This window comes from Schistocerca piceifrons, chromosome 1 (genome assembly GCF_021461385.2).
Source record: "Schistocerca piceifrons isolate TAMUIC-IGC-003096 chromosome 1, iqSchPice1.1, whole genome shotgun sequence".
In the NCBI taxonomy this organism is placed as follows: domain Eukaryota; kingdom Metazoa; phylum Arthropoda; class Insecta; order Orthoptera; family Acrididae; genus Schistocerca; species Schistocerca piceifrons.
In genome coordinates this window covers 366,476,320-366,500,280 of record NC_060138.1, presented here as the reverse complement: position 1 = coordinate 366,500,280, position 23,961 = coordinate 366,476,320, and the positions used below count along the sequence as shown (strand labels likewise).

At 43.7% G+C, this 23,961-nt stretch overlaps 1 protein-coding gene across 2 annotated transcripts in view; it reads left to right on the top strand.

The window, feature by feature from the left end:
• The window catches only part of LOC124790090 (ribosomal RNA processing protein 36 homolog), a 79,141-nt gene extending 58,832 nt beyond the window's left edge, over nucleotides 1-20,309 (top strand). For both annotated transcript variants that reach the window (XM_047257660.1, XM_047257665.1), the window contains one exon: nucleotides 18,174-20,309. The gene's annotated coding sequence lies outside the window, so the exon portion shown is untranslated. The remainder of the gene's footprint in view (nucleotides 1-18,173) is intronic.
• The last annotated feature ends 3,652 nt before the right edge of the window (nucleotides 20,310-23,961 follow it).

Here is a 23,961-nt window from a genome sequence, read left to right as displayed (position 1 = left end):
CTCTTTGGCTGTGCCAGAGTGCTTTTCACCTCCTCCTTGCTTCATCTGTCATGTTATTTTGCTTCCAAGGGTAGGACAATTCCTTCATAGTGTCTCTTTGTGGTCCCCAATTTTGATGGTCAAGTTTCCACTAATCTGGTTTTTGCTCCTACTCATTATTTTCATCTTCCTTCATTTACTCTTTACGTGTTCTGTGCTCAGTAAACTGTTCATTCCATTCAACAGATCTCGAAATGCTTCCACATTTTCATTAAGGATAGCAGTTTCATCAGTGAATGAATTATTGGTGATTGTTCAGCTTGAGTTTTAATCTCAGTCCTGAAACTTTTTTTATTTTCTTAGGGACACGCAAATCCCCAAAGTGGTGTCCAATTGAAAGGCTTGAACCAAGCCACTGAACCATATGACATTATTACTATTATATTATTATTTCTGTAATTGCTTCTTCTGTGTAGAGATGAACAGTAGGGTTTAAAGATTACATACCCATCTTACAACATTTTGTTCTTGGTTTTATATTCTTGTTTCTTGCCTCTTGATTCTTGTACATATTGTGTAGTACCAATATTTCCCTATAGCATTCACTGCTCATATATTGTTGTACACTTTTTATCGGTTGACAATGCAGCGGGGTGGTGCGGTCGTCTGCATTCTCTCCCCCTGAATTATCGAACATCCACCTACCTTAATATTCCTTCCTTCCAACGTCCCTTCACTCTGTAGTAGCAGATACGTGCTAGGCAATGTAAAGCAGTGCTGATGAATCCACTACCTAATACCTGTCACAAAGAGGCCATGTAACTCGAGTTGAAAGTCAGTTCCTGAAAGTTCATACTTAAAAAATCAGGCATTCGGAGGATGCATTCTACTTGCAGAAAGCATTTAAAATTTAGATTGAATCTGGTTTTTATTCATACGGAAACACATGAAATGGCTATCAAGTCCGTATTTAATGTGGTAAACTTTATCCTTCAAAATTCACTGTCAGTACAACACATTTTCACTCGCAAGCAGCCAGAATTTTTGCAAGTCTGACCCGACTAAATTTCATAATCTAACAGTCACAGCTCCACCACTCTTCGCGAGTTAAACATTTGGTCATTTCAGTGGTCTTCTTAGTAAGAAGTGCTCAACAAAGTATTCCGTACAGAGCGTGAAATATGCCACATGGAATTGTTACTAGGACCAGAAAGTTCACACTCTCATAAATCTCCAACTATGTAATGTAGAAACACCAAACTTTCATTAAAATGTTTGTAACTCCAGTCGCTTCAGTCACAACATGTTCTAACTGAAATGAACTCACTAGTTCATCATCTTAGACTATTTTTGTGGAGCTATCTAACATGGTGTTAGCCATAGACCAGTTAGCAAGTGGCTCTCTCGAGCTCCTCTACTCTCTGCCCATCTCACTATATTTGCATGGGACCAGCTTAGTTCTGCTATGAAATCTTCACGGGTTATCAGTCGAGTGGCGTTGTCTTCTAGTTGCAACGTTTCAATGTATTGTGTGTCCATCATCTTAAGGCAAAATGTCTGGATGCTGTTTGTCGCGCACCTTTGTAGCCACTGGACCACTATCAGATTCCGGCCGCCGACCAATCACATGCCAGCAGAATCACACCGGGTGCTTGGCGCCACTGGTGGTGGGGGGGACGTGCGTGCGGGCATCGATTCCCACTGTCTGTTCATATCAGTGCCGGCTGCGGTCCCCTTCGGACCGGATGGTTCTTGCCGAATTTTCCTAATTGCAGGATCCCAAGCTGTACACTGAGATGGTAACCACTGTCTCGATTAACTAAATTTACGTGCAGACGAATCTCTACCGCTTCTTTTATCACCAAATCCCAAAATCCGATGGCATCGCGTAACTTCTTTGTTTCTTCTAATTTGAAGGTATGCTTTTCGTTGATGCTGTGTTCCATCACCGCGGACTTGTCAACATGCCCAAGATGCACGTTTCTTATATGTTTCATACGGTGCTGTGTAATGCAGCGTTGCATCTGCCCTATGCATTCCACATTCACATCCAATTCTATAAATACCCGGTGACATTAGTCGTAGTGGGTCTTTGGTCGATCCAAGAATATCCTTGATTTTCTTTGTTGCGTGAAAGACCGTCTTACCTTGGTGCTTCTTAAGGATTCTTGCGATCTTTGCCGTTGGTGGTCCTGCATATGGCAGGAACGCACAACCTGTTGTGTCGTCCTCTTCTGGTCTCTCTCCTCCTCTCTTCTTACTGTCCCTCAAAGCTCTTCCTATTAGTTTCTCGCTATAGCCGTTTCTTCTGAAAGTTTCCTTTAGATCCTGTAATTTGCGCAGTAAGTTCTTCTTGTAGCAAATGGATCTCGCCCTGTGTGCTAAGGCGGTAAGTACAGAGCTGCGTTGCGCTGGATGGTGACAGCTCCTAGCGTTGAGATATAGGTCCATATGTGTTTCCTTCCTATGTACTGAATGTCCCAGCATGCCTCCTGCGTTTCTAGTAACAGTGATGTCCAGGAATGGTAGGCTTCCATTTTTCTCTATCTCCATGGTAAACTTGATGTTTTCATGTATACTGTTGAGGTGCTGCAGGAACTCGAGTAGTTTATCTTTACCATGTGGCCATACCACAAAGGTGTCGTCCAGATATCTGTAAAATGCTTTCGATTTCAGTGGAGCCGTGTCCAATGCTACCTCCTCGAAGTATTCCATGTATAAGTTAGGCACGCTTGGTGCTAAGGGGGAACCCATAGCAACTCCATCTATTTGCTCGTAGAATTTCCCACCACATTTGAAGTAGGTGATGGTTAGTACATGTCGAAAGAGTTTGACTTTGTCCTCATCCAAGTGTCCCTCGAGCAGTGCTAGAGAATCTTCCAGTGGTACCTGTGTGAATAATGACGTCACATCGAAGCTGACTAACAGATCTTCTTCAGTCAAGCGCATTTCTTGCAGTACCTTGACGAATTCCGCCGAGTTTTTCACATGGTGGAGACAGTTCCCTACAAGTGGTTTCAACAGCTGTGCCAGATGTTTGGCAATGCCGCATGTCGACGTGTTTATCTTATTTAAAAGCGGCCGTAATGGAACCTCCTCCTCGTGAATTTTTGGTAGGCCTTGGTGGTGCTGGTGCCCTCGGGTACAGTCTTCTGATAGTGTTCTTTTCTAGTTCTGAGTTATCGAGCAACTCGATGGTCTTGCGTGCCACTGAGGGAGTGTCCATTGCAGTTGACACAAATATTGTCTCTATTGAGGCTCAAATTGAGTGTGAGAGTAAAGTTGTTTGGTCACGTATAACAGTCTAGGTGGAACCAAGGTAATTGTTGGGTGTTTTATGGGCCACACAATTCCTTTGTGACAGTTCTAAAGAAAGTCCACAATCTGTAACACACAAATACCCAGATCATGCGATATAGTTAAAGGTGACTTTAACCTACTGTGTATAGACTGTGGTGTCTATGGATGTATTGCAGCACGTTTTGTTTTCACTACTGTTTACTATTTGAGTCATCTCGTGAACTAACTGCCTGAAACCATTTTCAGAGAATCCATTTAGCACAATTTTGGATGATGTTTTATGCATACCTCTGGATTTAAGCATGTATTTTAGCCAACAGATTTATGGTAATTTGAAGTCGCCATCAACTATAATCGTACGAGTTTGGTACATGTTTGAAATTAGAGTCAAGTTTTCTATGAGCCTTTAAGCAGTTGTATCATCTGAGTTGGGAGGTTGGTAAAAGGATCCAATTATTTTATTCTGGTTGCCAAGAATGACCTCTACCCATACTAACTCACAGGAAGTATCTACTTCAATTTTGCTACAAAATAAACACTTCTAAGGCTAAGCGCAAATTGAGACGCATATAGCACGTGAGACGTGACACGAAACATCAGCACGGCACGCACATTCCGCACATGTCGCGTGGGTCGCACACATATTTGCACACCCCGGTTGACCACGCTCTGTGCTGCTGACGGAAACGAAGCACGTGCACACAGTAATCTTTCTCAAATGATTTTACAGAAACGACCCAGTAAAAATATTTCATTTTTATCTTGCTTGTAACGTTAAATGTCAGCTTCATGGGGAAGTGCCCATCATCTCACTAATGGTCATACTTATTGTGGTGTACACATTTTAGTAAGACGCTATGCAAAATTCGAAAAGTTTGCAATGGAAAATAGGGGTTGCTATGATTTTGCATTTGGTGCATATTACATCATATGTTGCTGCATATGAAATTTAACTAACATGTTGAATTTTTGTTTAGACTTAGGAGGTGGTCTCTATCTGCCTCCGATTTTGAGAAAATGGATCCTTTGTAGCGTGCTCACTTCCGATCTCATGTCCGCGAGAATGAAATACTCACAACATCTCTCATATCTCCTAAACCGCTCTAGACATCAAAACCAAAGTTTGGCAGATGATAGCACACAAGGAGGACAGTATTTTGCCAATTCGTAAACACACGGAACTTTCTTATCTATGTTGATATATCAGTACTTATACTTCCCTCTGTATTTTTTCACACCAGTGACTGCAATTATTTAAGAGTTGTCGACAGCTTTCGAAACAGAGTTTCCTGCTATCAAAATAAACATGAAATTTCTTCCAGAATGAGATTTTCACTCTGCAGCAGAGTGTGCGCTGATATGAAACTTCCTGGCAGATTAAAACTGTGTGCCCGACCGAGACTCGAACTCGGGGCCTTTGCCTTTCGCGGGCAAGTGCTCTACCATCTGAGCTACCGAAGCACGACTCACGCCCGGTACTCACAGCTTTACTTCTGCCAGTACCTCGTCTCCTACCTTCCAGACTTTACAGAAGCTCTCCTGCGAACCTTGCAGAACTAGCACTCCTGAAAGAAAGTATATTGCGGAGACATGGCTTAGCCACAGCCTGGGGGATGTTTCCAGAATGAGATTTTCACTCTGCAGCGGAGTGTGCGCTGATATGAAACTCTAGAAGGGGCGTAACTAGGCCTAAGTTGGAAAGTATGCAACTTATCAACAAGAATAATTACTGGAAACAAATGAAGATATTTGGCAAGGAATTCATGAACATTTTCCAAATGGTAAAGCTCAGAAGCAACTACTTGTGAACTGCTGTTTATTACGAGGGTTGAATGAAAAGTAATGTTTCCACCTTCGTTAATTGGGTTTGGATGGGAATATTTTAATAAATCAAAGGCACAAATAGTCCTTAGAATGTGATCTTTAATTACCAATATTCGCTTTTCCACTTAATCACCAGCCAATTGGATACATTTCTGCCATTGATGAACAAGTTTTCTGAAGTCGTCACGGATGAAGTAGACACACTGTTTCCGCAACCGTGGTCTCTCAGTTCTTTCAGCATCTTCATCAGAAGCATAATGATGTCCCCACAGATCGTCTTTCATTATCGGGAACAGATGGAAGTCAGACGGTGCTAAATCTGGACTGTATGGAGGATGCCATACGGTGGTGAGATTCAGTCTCTGAAGTTCTACTGTGGTGGTACATGAATTGTGTGGTTTGGCATTGTCATGCTGCAGGAAAACATTTCCCTTTTCCTTTCGGACCCTATTAGCCGTCATTTCACAATTTACAATGTTGTGATGTAATGCTCTGAATTTATTGTAGTTCCACGATCAAGGAAATCGACATGGATAACACCATCTGCGTCCCAGAACACTGTGGCCATGATTTTTCCAGCTGAAGGCTGCATCTTGAATTTCCTTTTGTGGAGTGAGTCTTTGTGTTGATATTCCATAGACTGACATTTCGTCTGTGGGTCGTAATGGTGTTACCCACGTTTCGTCTCCTGTCACAGTTGAGTGGAGAAAGCAGTCACCTTCATTCTTGTAACGCAAGAGGAGTTCCTGGCAAATTTCAAGTCCGTGCCCTTTCATTTCAGGAGTCAGCATCTGGGGTACCCATCGTGCACAGATCTTCCAACAGCCAAGCAAAGCAATAATGTGACCCACACGTTCCAGTGAAATGCTGATTGGGCTTGCAATTTCTCTCTGAGTGATACGACGATCATCCTGAATCAGTCTATACACATTTTGCTCATGAAACTCGATGGTTGCTGTCCCAGGACGTCCAACTCTTTGTTTGTCACGCAGGGCAGATGTTCCTGCCTCAACATCTTTAAACTAACTCACCCAACGACACACAGTACTCACACCAACACACCTACCATAAACTGCTTTCATTCTCTGATGAATCTCATTTGGGGTGACACCTTCTGCTGTCAAGAATTCAATAACTGCACGTTGCTTAAATCACATTGACCGACCGTCTGCACAGGGTTCCATACTTTACACTGTAACAACACAACCGTTCGATGCTAAGGCCTCCCGCCAACTGGAGCTGTAGAGAAGAGGCTACGGAACAAGACAGTACCTGCCGCATACCTATGCTGCCAAGTGTTGAAGAGTTACGAAGATGGAGGCATTATTTTTCGATCAACCCTAGTACTTACAGAGTCTGTAATGTAACATCCTCTGCAACACTATTCTTTAACTACCTTCTAGGTTCCATCAATTAACAACCACTTCCATTGAAGAGAGAGCCATCCGTGAGATAATTTAGTGATATTCCAGCTGACTCATAGCAGGGTTTCTAGTGTTTGGCTCACCATTCTGGTTATTTTGATGCTTCCTTCCTGTGCTGGGACATCAAAAGTGAACTTATTGTACATAAGCAGAGAAAAAGTCGTCTTATTTCTATTTGAGGCAGTTCTTAATTTAAATCTCACACAATCCATCCTCACTTAAGTGTTTTATAACCACACAAATGCCTAGGTTTTCCTTATACAGGCAGCAACCACGAGCTGTAATCTTATCCATCCAATATTGTCATCTCTAATGATCTAAGTGTCAGTAAGGCATCTTTGCTATCTTCTTTTCTTTGATTTTGTTTCTTTTTCACAATTGGGCCCTTCGTGTTATCTGTGCTTGTAACCCCATTTATTTCCTTTTTTTTATCTGATATTAGGACCGTTTTCTGTGCTGTGGCATATCTGTTGTCTTGTTTGTCACTTCTAATTTGTCAGGTTTTCAGCTTTCATCTATTTCTATCATTACCGTATAGATTAGTTTCCCTTAATTATGCTGGACAATGAATTAGTTCTCAACCTCACCACTGGAGGTCTGTTTTCTATAATTCATTTTTATCTTGTTTGTAAGGAATCTCTGATACTGCATGCTAGTAGGTCTGTTTTCAAATGTCCATCTGGGCCGAAGGCTTGGCATCGGGCATTAAAATTATTATTATTATTGTCTTTCCAACTACACAGCCCATTGGAGTTGAAAGTGCTGAAGCGATAAATGTTCCAGAGAATGCCAGGAGGGTATCAGAAAATGAGCATCTGCTGCAGTACATAGCCAATCCCATGGATCTTGCCAAGAAGATATCAGTGTAGATGAACTCTCAGTAGCAAACATGTCTGCTTGCAGCACACAAAACGGAAATTACCTGATAAGACATTAAAATATCATGAAGAATGGAATCGTCAGCCTGGCTGGACAACCAAAAGTTTGTCTTACGACAATCGCATTGAGAAAACCACAAAAATCCATGAATTCAGATGATTGCATCCTCTCTCATTAAGCTTTCTCTCTCTCTCTCTCTCTCTCTCTCTCTCTCTATCTATCTATCTATCTATCTCTCTCTCTCTCTCTCTCTCTCTCTCTCCGCCCAAATAAAGTGTCATTTTTTGTCATACTTCCATCGCACACACTAATTTGTCAACTGACCATTTATGTATCAATTGGAATTTTATTTACATATTCCACAAGTACCCATACAGGGAAGATCTGTGGCTGTTAAATTGGGTTCTGCAAGCCTGCTTTGCATTTATACTGTAACAAATCACATAATGCAGTTTTGTTTGTGTTTTAGGGCAACGCTTCATTGTTGCCGCAGTTCTAGAGAAGTATCATTTTCAGCAAGTGCCAATGGTAGCCTACTACAGTTTGCACTTGATATCTTGTAACAATACTACCATCAAGATTCTCACTGTCGTGAGTGTAGGCACAAGCTTGACTTAGGCAATTTCAGAAGTACTGGGACAATGACAATTGCTTGTCATTTAATTTCAAACACAGTATCTCTGCATAAAAAGAAGTGTGTCCTGTTCTCTCATCATTAAACACTGCTGAACCAAAACATTATGACCACTTGCTTAATAGCTTGTTTGTCTGTCTACGGAACAAAATAAATCACTGACTCTGCATATGAGGGATCCAACAGTTTGCTCGTAGGTTTCCAGAGGTATGTGGCATTAGACATTTATGCACAAGTCATGTAATTTGTGCAAATAACAGGCCTCTGATTTGCGTATGTGGTGATGGCGCCCTATAGTGACCCAGCTTGGTTTCCTAGGATTTATATCAGGTGAATTTAGTCACCGAGACATCAAAACAAGTTCACTATAATGCTCCTCAAACCACTGTAGCACGGTTCTGGCTCAGACATACAGACAGTTATACTACTGAAAGATGATATTGCCGTTAGGGAAGACATCAAACATGAAGGGATGCAGGTGGTTTGCAGCTGTGTGCATGTCTTCGATTACTACCACAGGTTCCATGCAAGTGCAGGAGAATGTCTGCCATTGCCTGCATCCATGATGCTCTACATGTTTTGAGCCATTGTACACTTGGATGACAGTGTTTGTGGAGATGACCGGCGACCAAATGTAGCAAAAATGTGATTCACCAAAAGAGCTGTCATGTTTCCATTGATCGACAGTCGAATTCCGATGGTCCCATGCGCAGTGCAGTCATAATTGACTGTGCTGTTGGGCCAACATGTGAACATGTAGGGGTGCTCTGCTGAGGAGCTCCATATTCAATAGCGTACGGTAAATGATGTGCTCCAAAACACTTGCATATGCACTAGCTTTTGCCCTTTTGACAGAGATGCCACAGATCACCATCTATCGTACTTTACAGAGCAGACAAGCCTCTGAACCTCACATTCTATTAAGAGCCGTGTATGTCCGATCATTTAGCACCTAATCGTAGTTTCACTGTCCTTCTACCTCTTTCCGTAGATGCTCGTGGCAGAACAGGTGAACATTTGACCAGCTTTGTCATTTTTGATATACTCATTCACAGGCTCTGTGTAATAATAATCTGCCCTTTGTCAAACTTGCTTATCTCAATGGACTTCCCCATTTGCAACCTCTGTCTTTGCTAGGTTGATCCCTCGTCCATGTCTGCACTGCTTAAATATTTCTGTTACCATGTCACGTACTCACAATACACCCAGGTGGCATCCAACATTATAGTGGGCAGTGGTTATAATGTGTTGGCATATTTACGAGCAGGAATAAGAGCCTGATATATTTAGGAAGTTCAGAGGATGGATACAGATATAGGGAATCACAACAATGTAGGAAAAGATAGGTTGCTACTTGCCGTAAAGAAGACACGTTAAGTTGTAGACAGACACAATTAAAAGACATTTACATAAAGCTTTCAGCCACAGCCTTCCTCACCAAAAGAGAAACACACACCCTTCATACACTCAAGCAAGCGCACTCATGCACACATGACAGCCAGCTCTGGGAGCTCATGCTGGAATGCAAATATCATGTGGGACACAAGCAGCAACCTAGAGGGAGCAGGGAAGGGGAAGAGCCAGAGTGCAGGGAGAGATGAACACTGTCTGGCAGTGTGTGCAGGGACTAGAATGACAGTGGGAACAGAGTCAGGAGTTTGTGGGGTAGAGAGGTGGGGGGAAAAAAGGAGCGAAAAAGAAGAGGAGCAAGGAAAGATGGGCAGGTGCTTTGACAGATGGTGGCAAACAAAGAGTGTGGGAGACAAGAATGAGGAGGTGATAATAGAACAGGGGGTAGAAACTGTTGGGTGGAGGGTGTGGGTATGACACATTATCGTAGATTGAGGCTGGGTTAATTATGAGAGCAGATACTGTGTTGTAAAGATAACTCCTATCTGCGCAACTCAGAAAAGCTGGTGGTGGAGGGAAGGATCCAGATGGCTCAGGTAGTGAAGCAGCCATTGAAATCAGGCATATTATGTTCAACTGCATGTTGTGCCATAGGGTAGTCTACGTGGCTCTTGGCCACAGTTTGGCAGTGGCCGTTCATCCTAGTGGACAGCTGATTGGTAGTCATATGAATATAAAAAGCTGTGCAGTGATTGCAGCAGAGCTGGTAAATAACACAGATGGCCCAGCCCCTGATGGGGTAGGATAAACCTGTGACAGGACGGGAATAGGAAGTGCTGGGTGGGTGGATTGGGTATGCCTTGTGCCTGGGCGTTCCACAGAGGTATGATCCTTGTGGCAAAGGGTTGAGATTGGGCATAGCGTAGGGATGGACCACGATGTTGTGGAAGTCGGATGGGTGATGGAACACCACTTTAGAAGGGGTGAGAAGGATCTCAGGTAGGATGCCCCTCATTTTAGGGCATTATGATAGGTAATTAAAGCCCTGGTGAAGAATATCGTTCAGTTGTTCCAGTCTGGGGTAGTACTAGGTGCTTTGTTGTCAGTTCTTGGGGGTGGTGGGAGGGTTGAAGGTGTGAGGGGAAATGGTACAAGAGATTTGTTTGTGGACTAGGTCTGGGGGATGGTGCCTGTCTGTGGAGACCTTGGTGAGATCGTCACCACATTGAGCAAGGGAGTTCTTGTCACTGCAGATACCCCACTTTCTGGTGAGCAAGCTGTTGGGGAGGGACTTTTTCGTGTGAAAGGGATGGCATCTGTCAAAATACAGGTACTGTTAGTGGTTAGAGCCATCAGAGTGGAGGAGGTCAATGTCTAGGAAGGTGGCACACTGGGTTGAGATGGACCAGGTGAGAAGGTGTTGGAGTTGTGAAAGAATGAAGATAGAGTGCCTTGCTTTGAGTCCAGATCATGAAGATATCATCAGTGAACCTGAACCAGACTAGGGGTTTGGAATTTTATGAGGTTGGAGGTGTTGGCCAATGAGGGCCAAAATTCTTTCAGTGGGGCTACAATAACCAGCCACAATGGGAGGGGGTGGTCCAGGATTCTTGAGTTTGTGGATTTTGGAGAGCATGTAAAAAGAGAGAGTGCAGGGTGTCATAGGAGTGAATGAACAAGGAAATGGAGTGGGGAAAGGGGGGGGGGGGGAGGTTATGGGAAGGGCCTAAGTCTTTAAGCAGGGATTGGAGATTGTGTTCGACTTATGGGATGGGATCACTCTGACATAATTTGTAGGTGGAGAAGTCAGATAATTGGCGGAGGCCTTCTCCCAGGTAGTTATTGCGATTCATAATAACCGTGATGGAACTTTTAACTGCAAATAAGATGATTAGGTCATGGTTTGTTTTGAGGTTGTGTAGGGCTGTTATTTCTTTTACTGAAAGGTTGGTGTTGTGAGGAAGGTACCTGGTGAAGGATGAGGAGGCTAAGTTGAACGTAAGAAATTCATGGAAAATGACCAGCAGGTGCTTAGGTGGGAGGGGGATCACGTTTGGATGGTGGTTTGGACTGGAAGAGACATGGTTAAATGCTGGAATTAGGGTGGTTTTGGTTTGAGGGATTGGCGACAAAGAAGTGCTACCTTCCCATACACCAACATCCTCCATTCCCATGGTCTTACTGCTGTTGAACACTACCTTTCCCAGTGTCCTTCAGACTCTATCCCACAACTATTTCTCCTTTCAAAGGAATGAACACAAACAAATCCACGACACAGTACCACCCCAGACCGGAACAACTGAACCACATCCTTCACCAGGGCTTTAATTACCTATCATTGTGCCCTGAAATGAGGAACATCCTACCCAAGATATTTCCCACTCTTCCTAAACTGGTGTTCTATCACCCACCCAACTTCCACAACATCCTAGTCCATCCCTATGCCACTCCCAATCCCAACCCCTTGCCCCCTCCCCCAGGGGGCTCACTGTTCTTTGCCGAGTTCATGCTTAGCTACCACAGGGCCCCAGCCTTTGCAGCATCGTTTCCCTTCCATGCTGTATGTTTATCCTATTGCTATTGTTTTTCCTCTCCCATGGGGAACATGTCTGGGATGTATTTCGGAAAGTGTTTGGCATTTCCAGTAGCTGGAAGCAGAACACTCTCTCCGCTGTTTTTCGTTCCTTTTTTCCTTTCTTCATTTGCTGTCTCCTATCATTCCTCTGCTTTGGTGTTTGAGGCTCCTCTTTTTCTTCTTCCTCCCCGTGTGCTCCTGAAGGCCACCCCAAGCATCTGATGCATAACAGGTGACTGGGTAACGCGTAATTCCAAGCCCTGGGTCAACAGGTAGGGTTCGTACATAGCCCCTATTACAGGCCAGGCCCAGAGAGGGGTGATTGCCTGAGCTGCTACCTTCTCAAATTGCCAATTGGTTCCTCTGTCAGGTGTTCGAGAGGCGGGTAAGTCCCACATGGCGGGTGGGGGGGTGCCAGTTGGGAGATGTTGACAGTCATGGGAGATTTTATCATACTGAGCCAATCATCATCTTCACAGTCCACGTCTACCAAACGTAAATGGAATGAAGCTTCCAATTCAAAGATCCTCCCACTTGCACTGTGGTTCCTCGTGGTTTCACATACTGAAGATGGACAGTCCTTTTCTACAGTATATCCATTTCTTATTTAGAAAGGTGTTATTTACTCAATGTCACTTTGCTTTTGGAGACTACTTCTGATTCTCAAGCACAACAACTGTTTGCCACTTCTCCTGTTCATGTCGAGACCCTTTTAACTCTGGAGTCTTGCTGTGGTGTTATTTACACTAGGCTGCTCGATGATCTGACCGAGGCAGAAAACCATATGTATATCTTTGATCAGGGTGTCATGGCCATCTGTTCAGTGATCCTTAGTGCCCACACACACTCTTTTTTTCACCTTTTATAGAATGGTGTTTCTGTCCAAGATCAAAGCAGACTGTGAAGTTATCACAGTCCAACCGTTCATTCCTATCCTTCTGCATTGCCCAACATGCCCATCGTCTTAATTGGTCCATTCACTCAGACACATACTCAAGCAACCATTTCCCGTGTGCTATCTGTTTACTGACTCAAACCCCATCTATATGCTCACTCAAATGGCAGCTTACTAATGCCGATTGGAGGCAACCTTCAACGAACATCATTTCCTCTCTTATGATGACCAGGTAGAATATCTTATAAACGTTATCCTTACTGCTGCAGAACGTTCCATTCCTTGCACTTCCTCTTTACCACACCATGCCCTGGACCCTTGGCGTACTGAGGCGTGTCCCGATGCAATTCGCACACGGAGACATGCTCTCTGCACTTTTAACTGCTACCCTATGATGACAAACTTCATTCATTATAAACAGTTGTGTGCACAGTGTCATTGCATTCTTCAGGATAGTAAAAAAGCTAGCTGGATTTCATGCAATAGTTATTTTAACAGTTCCACTCCCTCTTCTGTAGAGTAAGCCAACCTCCGATGACACTCTGGGACCAAGATGTATTCCCCAGTATCCAGCCTGATAGTAGCAGACGATATCATAGGTATTATCTCAAACGTCTTGGGCCATCATTTTGCGGAGATTTCGAGCTCCTCTCACTATCCCCCTGCCTTCCTCCATTGGAAAGGAGCGCAGGAGGCGCGGGCGATATCTTTCTCTTCTCAGAATCGTGAGTGCTGCAATGCCCCATTACTATGAGGGAGCTAGATCATGCTCTCACTTCATTCTGATCCTCCATTCCAGGGCCAGACAATGTTCACATTCAGATTTTGCAGCACCTTCCTCTTGTGGGCAAACACTTTCTGCTTCATACTTACAACTGCATCTGGGCAGAGAGCATGTTTTGCTAGAGGCTGGCATGAACCCACTGTCACACTCATACTGTAGCCCAGTGAGGACAGACATCGTCCTTCTATCTACTGCCCCATATCTCTCACCAGCTGTGTTTGCAAGGTGATTGAAAATATGATTCATGCCCGACTGGTACGGTGGCTCGAGTCTCGCAATTTACTAACTGCTTCATCATGTGGATTTCGAGCACGCTGTTCTGCAGTAGACCATCTCTTCACTTTGTCCACCCATGTCATGATTGGTTTTCTGCAGAAATCCCAGACTGTGGCTGTGTTTTTTTTTTTTTTTTTTTTCTATTTAGAGAGAGCCTACGACACCTCCTGGGGGACTGGTATCCTCCATACTCTCTACACGTGGGGCTTCTGTAACCTCCTTCCTCATTTCCTTCAAGAATTTTTAAAAGGCAAGTTTTCAAGGTACCTGTAGGTTCTGCCTTGTTGGACACCTTTATCCAGGAAAACGGTGTGCCTCTGTTTCATTCTGAGCGTTGTCCTCTTTGCCATCGCCATTGACCCTGTAATGGCCTGTCTGCTGACAGGCATCTCCGGCTCCCTTTTTGTTGGTGATTTTGCTATCTACTGCAGTTCTCCACAGACTTGTCTCATTGAGCGGCGTCTTCAGCAGTGTCTCGATCGACAATGGCTTTCATTTTTCCACTGACAAAACTGTTTGTATGAATTTCTGGTGACACAATTGGCGTTTTCCTCCGTCATTATATGTTAAACCTGTTGCTTTTTCGTTCATTGTGACTATGAAATTCCTGGGGCTCATGCTCGCTAGGAAACTTTCTTGGTTCTCCCACATGTCTTACTCGGCAGCCCACTATATGTGGTCCCTCAATGTCCTACATGTCCTCAGTAGTACTTCCTGGGGAACAGATCAAACCACTGTTTGTACCAGTCCGTAGTCCGTCTGAAAGTAGACTGTGTGTGTTTTGTTCATACATCTGCACATCTGTCCCTCTTGCGCTGTCTCAGTACTATCCACCATCATGGCATCCATTTGCCACTGGCACCTTTTATACTAGCCCAGTTGAGAATTTGTATGCAGAAGCTGCCAAACTACTGCTGTCCTACTGCTGTGACTTTCTCATCAGCAGAAATGCATGCTATTGGTCTGCCATGCATGGCCACCCGTCCTGTGCCGCCTCCTTCGAAGACTCCTTTGGTCGCCAGTATGGGGCATGTCCCTCTGTTACCTCCTGGAGTTTGCTTTCGGCTCTTGCTCTGGCAGCTTAACTTCACGCTACCTGCCACTTTCCCGGTGGGTGTGAACCCTTCACCACCTAGGCTTCGTGTGGCGGCCCGTTTTCACCTTGGCCTTCATTCATTTCCTAAGGACACTACTGCAGCCTTGGTCTATCACCTTCAGTTTCACGACCTTCGCACGGAACTTCGCGGTACTAGCTTTTTGTACATTGATGGCTCTCAGACTGACCGTGGTGTTTGGTATGCCTTCGTCACGGGTGCCGACGTGTCTCTGTATTGGCTTCTGGAACACTGCTCAGTAATTACAGCAGAGCTCTTCGCCCTCTATCAGGGCACGCAGTATATCCATTGACACAGGCTTTTAAATTGCGTCATCTGTACGCTGTACACCATCCGCCCCTTAGTGCAACAGGTCCAGGTAAGCTGTCACTTGCTCACTCTTGACGTAGCCACTGTGATGTTTATGTGGGTTCCTGGTAACATCAGTCTGACAGGAAACGTGATTGCTGACACTGCTGCAAAGGCTGCATTCCTCGTACCTCAGCCCGCTAGTTCTTACAATCCCTCAGATGATTTATTTGTTGCTGTTTGGCAGCAGGTGGTGTCACTTTGGTATCACAATTGGTCCTCCCTTCATGGGGAGAAGCTCCAGGTTATTAAGCCTCTCCCAGCAGCTTGGACGACCTCCTCTCGATCATCAGACAATGAGGAGATCATTTGAGCTAGGATGCGTATTGGGCACTGTCTTTTCAGACATTGCCATTTGTTAAGTGGTGGTCCCCCACCACTTTGTGCTTATTGCACTCAGCCTTTGACGGTTCACCATTTCCTGGCACAGTGCCCTTTTTTAAACATCTTACGTTCTTGTTTTGTGTTCGCTGTCTGAGTTATTGACTGTTTCAGCAGACGACCCTGGGTTGTCAACCGCGTTTTACTTTTGATCCATCATAGCAATGTGGCGAAGGCCATTTAATTTTTAGGTCAGGACATCCGTGTTCCTATGGCGTATTTTATAGACCTTTCTCCATGTTCCTGTTTTTAGCTGTCTTCTCTTCCATCGATTGGGACTAACGTGTAGTCATTTTTAACTCCTCTCTTTGTCTTCATGTTCTATAGTTACGACATGGAAGCATATGACCCTGGTTGTTTTTGCCCTCTAAAACAAATAAAATAGACCACCCTCTGCCACAAGGACCATATTCTTTGGGAAGACCCAGATGCAAGACGTGCCCAATCCATCCACCCAGCACTTCATATTCCAATCTTGTCACAGGTTGATCCCACCCCATCAGTGGCCAGGCCACCTGTGAAAGCAGCCATGTCCTTTACCAGCTTTGCTGCAATCATTGCACAGCTTTTTATGTTGGCATGACTACCAACCAGCTGTCCAGGATGTACGGCCTCTGCCAAACTATGGCCAAGAGCAAAGCAGACCACCCTGTGGTACAACATGCAGCTGAACATAATGTGATTGATTTCAGTGGCTGCTTCACTACCCAAGCCACCTGGATTCTATCCTCTATCACCAGCATTTATGAACTGCACAGACAGGAGTTATACTTACAATGCATTCTCCACACCTGCAATTATCCCAGTCTCAACCTAGAGTAATATACTGGCCCCACACCCTCCAGTCAATGGTTTACACCCACTCTGTCCTATCATCTCCTCCCCCTTCTCGTCTCCCATGCTCTTTGTTTGTGACCCTCTGTCAATGCAACACCCAATCTTTGCCCTGCTCCTCTCCCTTTTCACGCCTTTTCTCCCCACCTCCCTGACCCACAACCTCCTGCCTCCTGATGCTGTGCCTGCTGGCATTCTAGTCACTGCACACTCTGCCAGACAATGTTTGTCTCCTCCACTCCCCCCCCCCCCCCCCCTCCCACCCCACACACTACTATCCCTTGCCCTTCCTGTTCCCATTTCTCTCCCCCAGACCCCTCCTGGTCGCTGCTCGCATCCCACTCAATACACTATGTGATCAAAAGTATCCGGACACCCGCAAAACATAAGTTTTCCATATTAGGTGCATTGTGGTGTCACCTACTGCCAGGTACTCCATTTCAGTGACCTCAGTAGTCATTAGACATTGTGAGAGAGCAGAATGGGCACTCCATGGAACTCGGACTTCAAATGTGGTCAAGTGATTGGGTGTCACTTGTGTCATACGTCTGTATGTGAGATTTCCACACTCCTAAACATCCCAAGGTCCATTGTTTCTGATGTGATAGTGAAGTGGAAATGTGGAGCAACATGTACAGCACCAAAGTGTACAGGCCGACCTTGTCTGTTGATTGACAGAGACCACCGACATTTGAAGAGGGTCTTAATGTGTAATAGACAGACATCTATCCAGACCATCACAAAGGAATTTCAAACTGCATCAGGATCCACTGCAAGTACTATGACAGTTGGGCAGGAGGTGAGAAAATTTGAATTTCATGGTTGAGCGGCTGCTCATAAGCCAGACATCACACCGGTAAATGCCAAACGACACCTCTCTTGGTGTAAGGAATGTAAACATTGGACAATTGAACAGTGGAAAAATGTTGTGTGGAGTGACGACTTACGGTGCACAATGTGGCAATCTGATGGCAGGGTGTGGGTATGGCGAATGCCTGGTGAATGTCATTAGAAAGCGTGTGTAGTGCCAACAATAAAATTTGGAGGAGTGCCAACAATAAAATTTGGAGGTGGTAATGTTATGGTGTGGTCCGGTTTTTCATGGAAGGGGCTTGCACCTTTTTGCTTCTCACTGTTGAAGAGCAATTTTGGGATGACAATTACATCTTTCAACATGATTGAGCATCTGTTTATAATCCACAGCCTGTGGTGGAATGGTTACACGACAATAACATCCCTGTAATGGACTGTCCTGCACAGAGTCCTGACTGGAACCCTGTAGAACACCTTTGGGATGTTTTGGAACGCCGACTTCTTGCCAGGCCTCATCTATCTTGCGCTGTGTTGATATTCCTACCTGGGTATTCCATTGTTTGAAGATGGGGAGTCTGTAATACAAATAGTGTGAAAATAAGTAGTAGTTTTGTGGTTGTAATTATGTACTACCGTATTACTTAAAAAATTTTGCTCTCCTTAGTGCTATATAATTATTTTATATAGGAAAAAGTATCTCACATCATTATTAAAAAGCCTTTTTTCTCCACTTTATTCAGATTATACTGTTCTTTGTTTCAGATCCTGGATATTTGTATTGCAAACAAAATGCGGCATTGTCCTCCATTTTAAGTATAAGTTTGGAATTTTTTATGAAACACTCTGTTGTTTAAGAAATATTGTAGCAGCTGAGTCAACATATGTGAATCAAAGTAGTATCATATTTTTGTAATTTCAGAGATTGGGTCATCAGCAAAAATATGTAAGGGACATAATACATCAAAACTGCCATACTCATGTCCTGATTGGTACAGTTTGTATAACTAAATATTATTAATTAATTGAAAAGAATTCACTACATGAATTTTCAAAGTAGTCTATGAAGTCATGCTAATAAAGGTCGATACATATAAAATCATAATCGTGTGAATATTTGCATGATTTTAACGAGGCAAATTTAGTGGGTAGTAAACACGAGGGAGGAATTCTGTAAATACACTCCTGGAAAATGAAAAAAGAACACCCATGAATCCGTTGACCCAGCAAATGGAAATTTTATTGACACACACTTGGGAACATATACAACACACAATCACAAAGACAGAGCCATACCCACATAAGAAAAGTCAACAGAGTGCACGCAGTGTTGGCACTAATACTGTGTATACCATCCTTTTGCACTAATGCAGGCCACAATTCTCCCATGAAGGTGATCATAGAGGTGATGAATGTAGTCTTGAGGAATGGCCTGCCATGCAGTGTCCACCTGGTGCCTCAGCTGGGCCAGATTCTGTGCCGGTCGTGCGGACCACGCAAGATGACGTTTCATCCAGTCCCAAACATGCTCAATTGGGGACAGATCTGGGGATCATGTTGGCCAGGGCAGTTGGGGTATACCTTGAAGAGCACGTTGGGTTGCACGGGAGACGTGGACATGTATTGTCCTGTGGGAAAAGCATGTCGCCTTGTTGGTGGACGAACTGTAGCAAGACCAGTTGAATAATGGTTTCAATGTACCGTTCACTGTTCAATATCCCTTCTACTATCACCAGTGGAGAACGGCCAGTGTAGGCTATGGCTCCCCACACCATTATTCCAGGAGTTGGTCCTGTGTGCCTCTGTTGTACACACTCCAGATTTTGGCGCTCCCCTGCATGACGCCACACACGTTAGACTTTCATTGGCACCAAGGCAGAAGCGACTCTCATCACTGAAGATGACCTGTCTCCATTTGTCATTCCCTTAATGCCTATCGTGATATCACTGGAGGTAGGCTGAGCGATGTTGGGGCATGAGTGGAAGATGCCCTAGCGAATGGTTCTCGATGATACCCCCGGAGCAACAGTGTCCCTAATTTGTTGTGAAGTGATGGTGCTGTCCTGTACGGCACTTCGTAAGATGCGACAGTCGTGGCATGCATCTGTGTGTCGCCGCTGTCCGGACCCAGGTCGACGGGTATATGCTCCTTCTGCTGACCACTGGTTACAACATCAATGCACTGTGGAGATCTCTCGCCCCAATGCTGCCCAATTTTGCGCTATGTCCATCCGCCCTCCCGCAGGCCCACTATATTCCCTCACTCAAACTCGATCAGTTGCATAAACAGTTCATATACATGCTGTCACGGCATGCTGACAATGTTGAAGACACACAAGGAGGCCCATATACCGTGGCAAACTGGCTGCCATTGGCTCTGTGGGTGAACAACCGCTGAGAAGCTTACAATATTCCACGGCTGATAATGCAGTTCCTGGTGTGTCTGCAATGTGGCGCATTTGGTCATCACGTGCACTGCCCTCTCATAGTGTTTCATGCAAGTATAACAGGTCTTATTCACTTGCGTTAATGTGTTGCTTTTTCATTTTCCAGGAGTGCATAAATGCAATGTATGCTTGAAAAATAGTATTAATCACATATATAATGCACAAATATAACATAAAATATGTGTACCGACATGTTATGTAACATATGTACTTGCCTATTCATAATTTGTATTGATAAATCCATTTTTAAGTATGTGTAAACAAGCTTTATTAATAATGTTCCTCACAGATACTTGTTATGGATGTTGACAAATGATTATAAAGCGTGATACCTGAAACAGTCATGTATCCTTACTATCAGTAGAGTGCTTCGCAAATTTTATTTGAGTTGTTATATTGTATGCAATTGTTATGCATTATATACCTAAAAATACAGGGTTAAGTTATTAAGAAAGTGATGTGATTATGTTTAATGTCCCACCATGGCTCTACCAGTGAAATCTGCAAGTTATGGTTCCATTATCTAATGCTTGTAGATATACTTGTATGCTGCGCACATGCGTGCGCGCGCACGCGCGCGCCCACACACACACACACACACACACACACACACACACACACACACACACACACAAAATATTCTTGTTGTCATAAAGAAGAAGATAATGATAATACTGGGTAGGAGATTGGGAAAATAAAGTGTGGATGTTAGAAACAATAGCTGACACAGTACGTAATCACGATTAGATGTGGCTACAGATTCTTATGGTGCCCATACAGGTACTTTATATAGGGATAATAGAAGGCATGTATTGATGTCATTGCCCCCTGTTGCCTCCAGTTTATTCATAATGTTCTTGGCAGACACACCACCTCTATTTATAAGGACAAATAAGTATCCTTCACATTATTTTCTTTGGAAAATTTGGAGTGCATTAATTTATTAATTATGTTCATTACATTTATTTCATTTTATATGTTCAACAAGTCGATTCAAATGTACTCTCCAGCAATTATATCTATTTGCATGTTCAGCTCTACACACTTTAGGATTTAGTGTCAGTGGTTTTTTTTATGTTCTGGTGCTTGTTTTATGTTCTGCGTGTAGGAGAGCAAGGTGAAAAGTTCTTGCTTGGTCTGACACAAAGATGAAATGGTACTGACAACTGTTCTTTTGATTCTGCACAACCATGGTAGCTATTTACACTGATTTGAATTTTTATGTGTTGCTGAATTTGTATCAGCGAACCAATACATGTTGTTCTTTCAACATTTCTTTGTGGATGATGATATGCTGCAAGCATAATGTAATCTTTGGTGTGACATAGCTTGATAATGGCTGAGGGGGTGAGATTAGCTACTCATTAATAATGAAATAAAGTCTTCATTTAAAATTTTAAAAAAGGACTACCATGTGCAGGAAAATGTCTCCATTCAAAGAGATGGAGGTATTTTAATGTACCAAAAGGTTGTACACTGTGTTTTCTGGGATGATATACTTTGACAGTGGATGTGTGACATTGTAATGGTACTTTGACTTTCGCAAAGTTATAATTTACGATCGCGCACACAGAAGAGCGCTGTTCTTTACTTTTGCGTAGTTTTTTGTTTTTAAGAACTAATGGAGGTCTCTCTCTCTTGTCTTGATACTATGTGGTCTATTTGATTTTCGGTAACGTGGTCTGGAGAAACCCACGTTATCTTATGGCAGTTACGATGTGGAAACAATGTGTCTCCAATGACTAGGTCATGTTCAGCGCATGTATCTATCAAAAGTTCACCATTTACATCCCTGATCCCCATGCCATGCACCCCCATAATATGTTCAAGCCCTTCATTTTCTGAACCAACTTTTGCGTTCAAGTCACCCATTAAAATTTTTATGTCCCTAGAATTTGTTTGTCTAAGGACTCCGTTAAGCTCTGTATAAAATGCATCTTTTAATTCTCCTTTAGCTATTTCAGTAGGTGCATAGCATTGAATTACAGTGACATATCGCACATTTGTTTTAAAGCGTGCGGTTATTATCCGTTCTGAGACTGGTTTCCACTCCAGTAAGCTCTTCTTGCTTCTTTTAGATAGTAAGAGCCCTACACCATTCCTATGCATTGCGTCCTCACCTGTCTGACCCACATACAGCAACACTCCACCATTTTGCGTTTGGAATTCCCCAGATTCTGGCCACCTTACTTCACTTAGTCCCAATATATCTAGTCGATAGTTCTCCATCTCTTTTTCAACGTGTCTTAGCCTCCCTGCCTCTCTCAACGTCCTTACATTCCAAAAACCGATACGGGTTTTCCTTTTCAGGCCAAAGGTCATATCCTTAAGATCCATCCGGCTGTTTCTCCTTTTAGTTTCTGTGATATGTGTTTTTTGGTGGTGCGGGTTATCAGCCCACAGCCCCCGAGTGTCCTGGTGGGGCTGCCACCTCATGGCCTGGACACCTGCCAAGGTTTTATTTCAGGGCCTTACCCCTTAGATAGCTTGTCTTCACCACGAGTACAGAACGCTATCCATCCCTTCGCAGTAAGGCCTATGTGCATCAACGTTGTCCTGGTTTCCAAGGATCTTCCACTGTCCACATTAGGGGACTGTGTCTGCTGCCACACAATCACAAGGAGGAAAAGGAAAGGAAGGGAATGTATAGGGTGGGACAGAACAGAATAGGATAGGACAGGACACTAGACGGGACGTTGTGAGACACACTTTGTCTGGATCCTCCATGGAGACCTGTCCGGCTTGGGAGGCCCTGCCGGTAGTTACACCACCACCGGTATAGCCCTCCACTCGCCCACACGGACAGTGTTTCGCTAAGGCGGTGTCTCCTGAGGGGGTTGACACAAAATACAGGACCCATAATACCATCGGGAGTAGCTGATGAAACATTAGTACGACATGGATACTTTCAGACATTTTCATGTGATGAGAAAGACAAAGTGCATCCGATTGTTTTCATCCGCTCTTTTGATGGCATTTTCCCGAGACATTGGTTAGAAGCCGACAAAATTCGATATGTTACAAATTTGTTACGTGGAAGAGCAGCTAAGTGGGGAGCAGCAATTAAAAGACGATGTTTAACATTTGAACAGTTTGAACAAGCATTTCTTGAGGAATTCTGGTCAATCACAGAACAGCAAAGTTTAAAACGAGAAGTATACAATCCAGAAATTTACAACCCGAAGAAAGAGACTTTACGACAATACTTTGAACGCTACCTAGACAAAACATTATATTGGACAAAACCAGCAGATTTACCAGATGTAATTAGAACACTTAAAAGCCACTTACCATTTCCTTACCGTGATAAATTAATAGGAGTGTCCGAGGACAACATAAAGAATTTTTTCAGTTATGTTGATGAGATAGATGTTGTTTACAGAGATGAGATCAGGAATTTCAATCAATTGTATCTGATCCATCCAAGCAATTCGCGTACGCAGAACAGAAATGACAGAGGCTATTGGAATCCGCCTCCGACACCACAACAAAACACTCAAAGAAACAATTCACACTACACTGGGACAAATCCATTCAATATTAGGAGACACAACTCACAGCATTGGCAAGGAAACAGTAATTATTACTATAATGGTTATCCGAATAGTAATTACAATCAGAACAATAACAGTTATATTCAAAATAACAACAACAGAAGAAGGAACCGAAATTATAGAGATCAAAGAAGAGAGGATAACAGGTACCATCCAGGATATTTTCAGAGAAACAACATCCAAACATGTATTGCAGGAATAACAGTAATGACAATACCAGTTACAGTCATGGGCGAAATAATGTATGGGGAAATCATAATGGACAACCGCCACAACACATGCAATACAGCAACCCTCAATTTGTACCTAACGGAACTCCCAATGCGACGCGGGGTAATGTCAACAACCAAACAGCTGATACTTGGGTGACGTGCGACAAAAATGTAAATATTATTGAGTTGGGCAATGAACCCAACCCGCAGCAACAACCGAATTTGCCGGAAAACGAACGATGACCGAGCTAAGCGCTCGAGTTACGGTCAATACGGAGCAGAGCGCAACGGAACCGACGATTTGTTTTCTCCAATATGATGACAGTAAGAAAATAGAAAA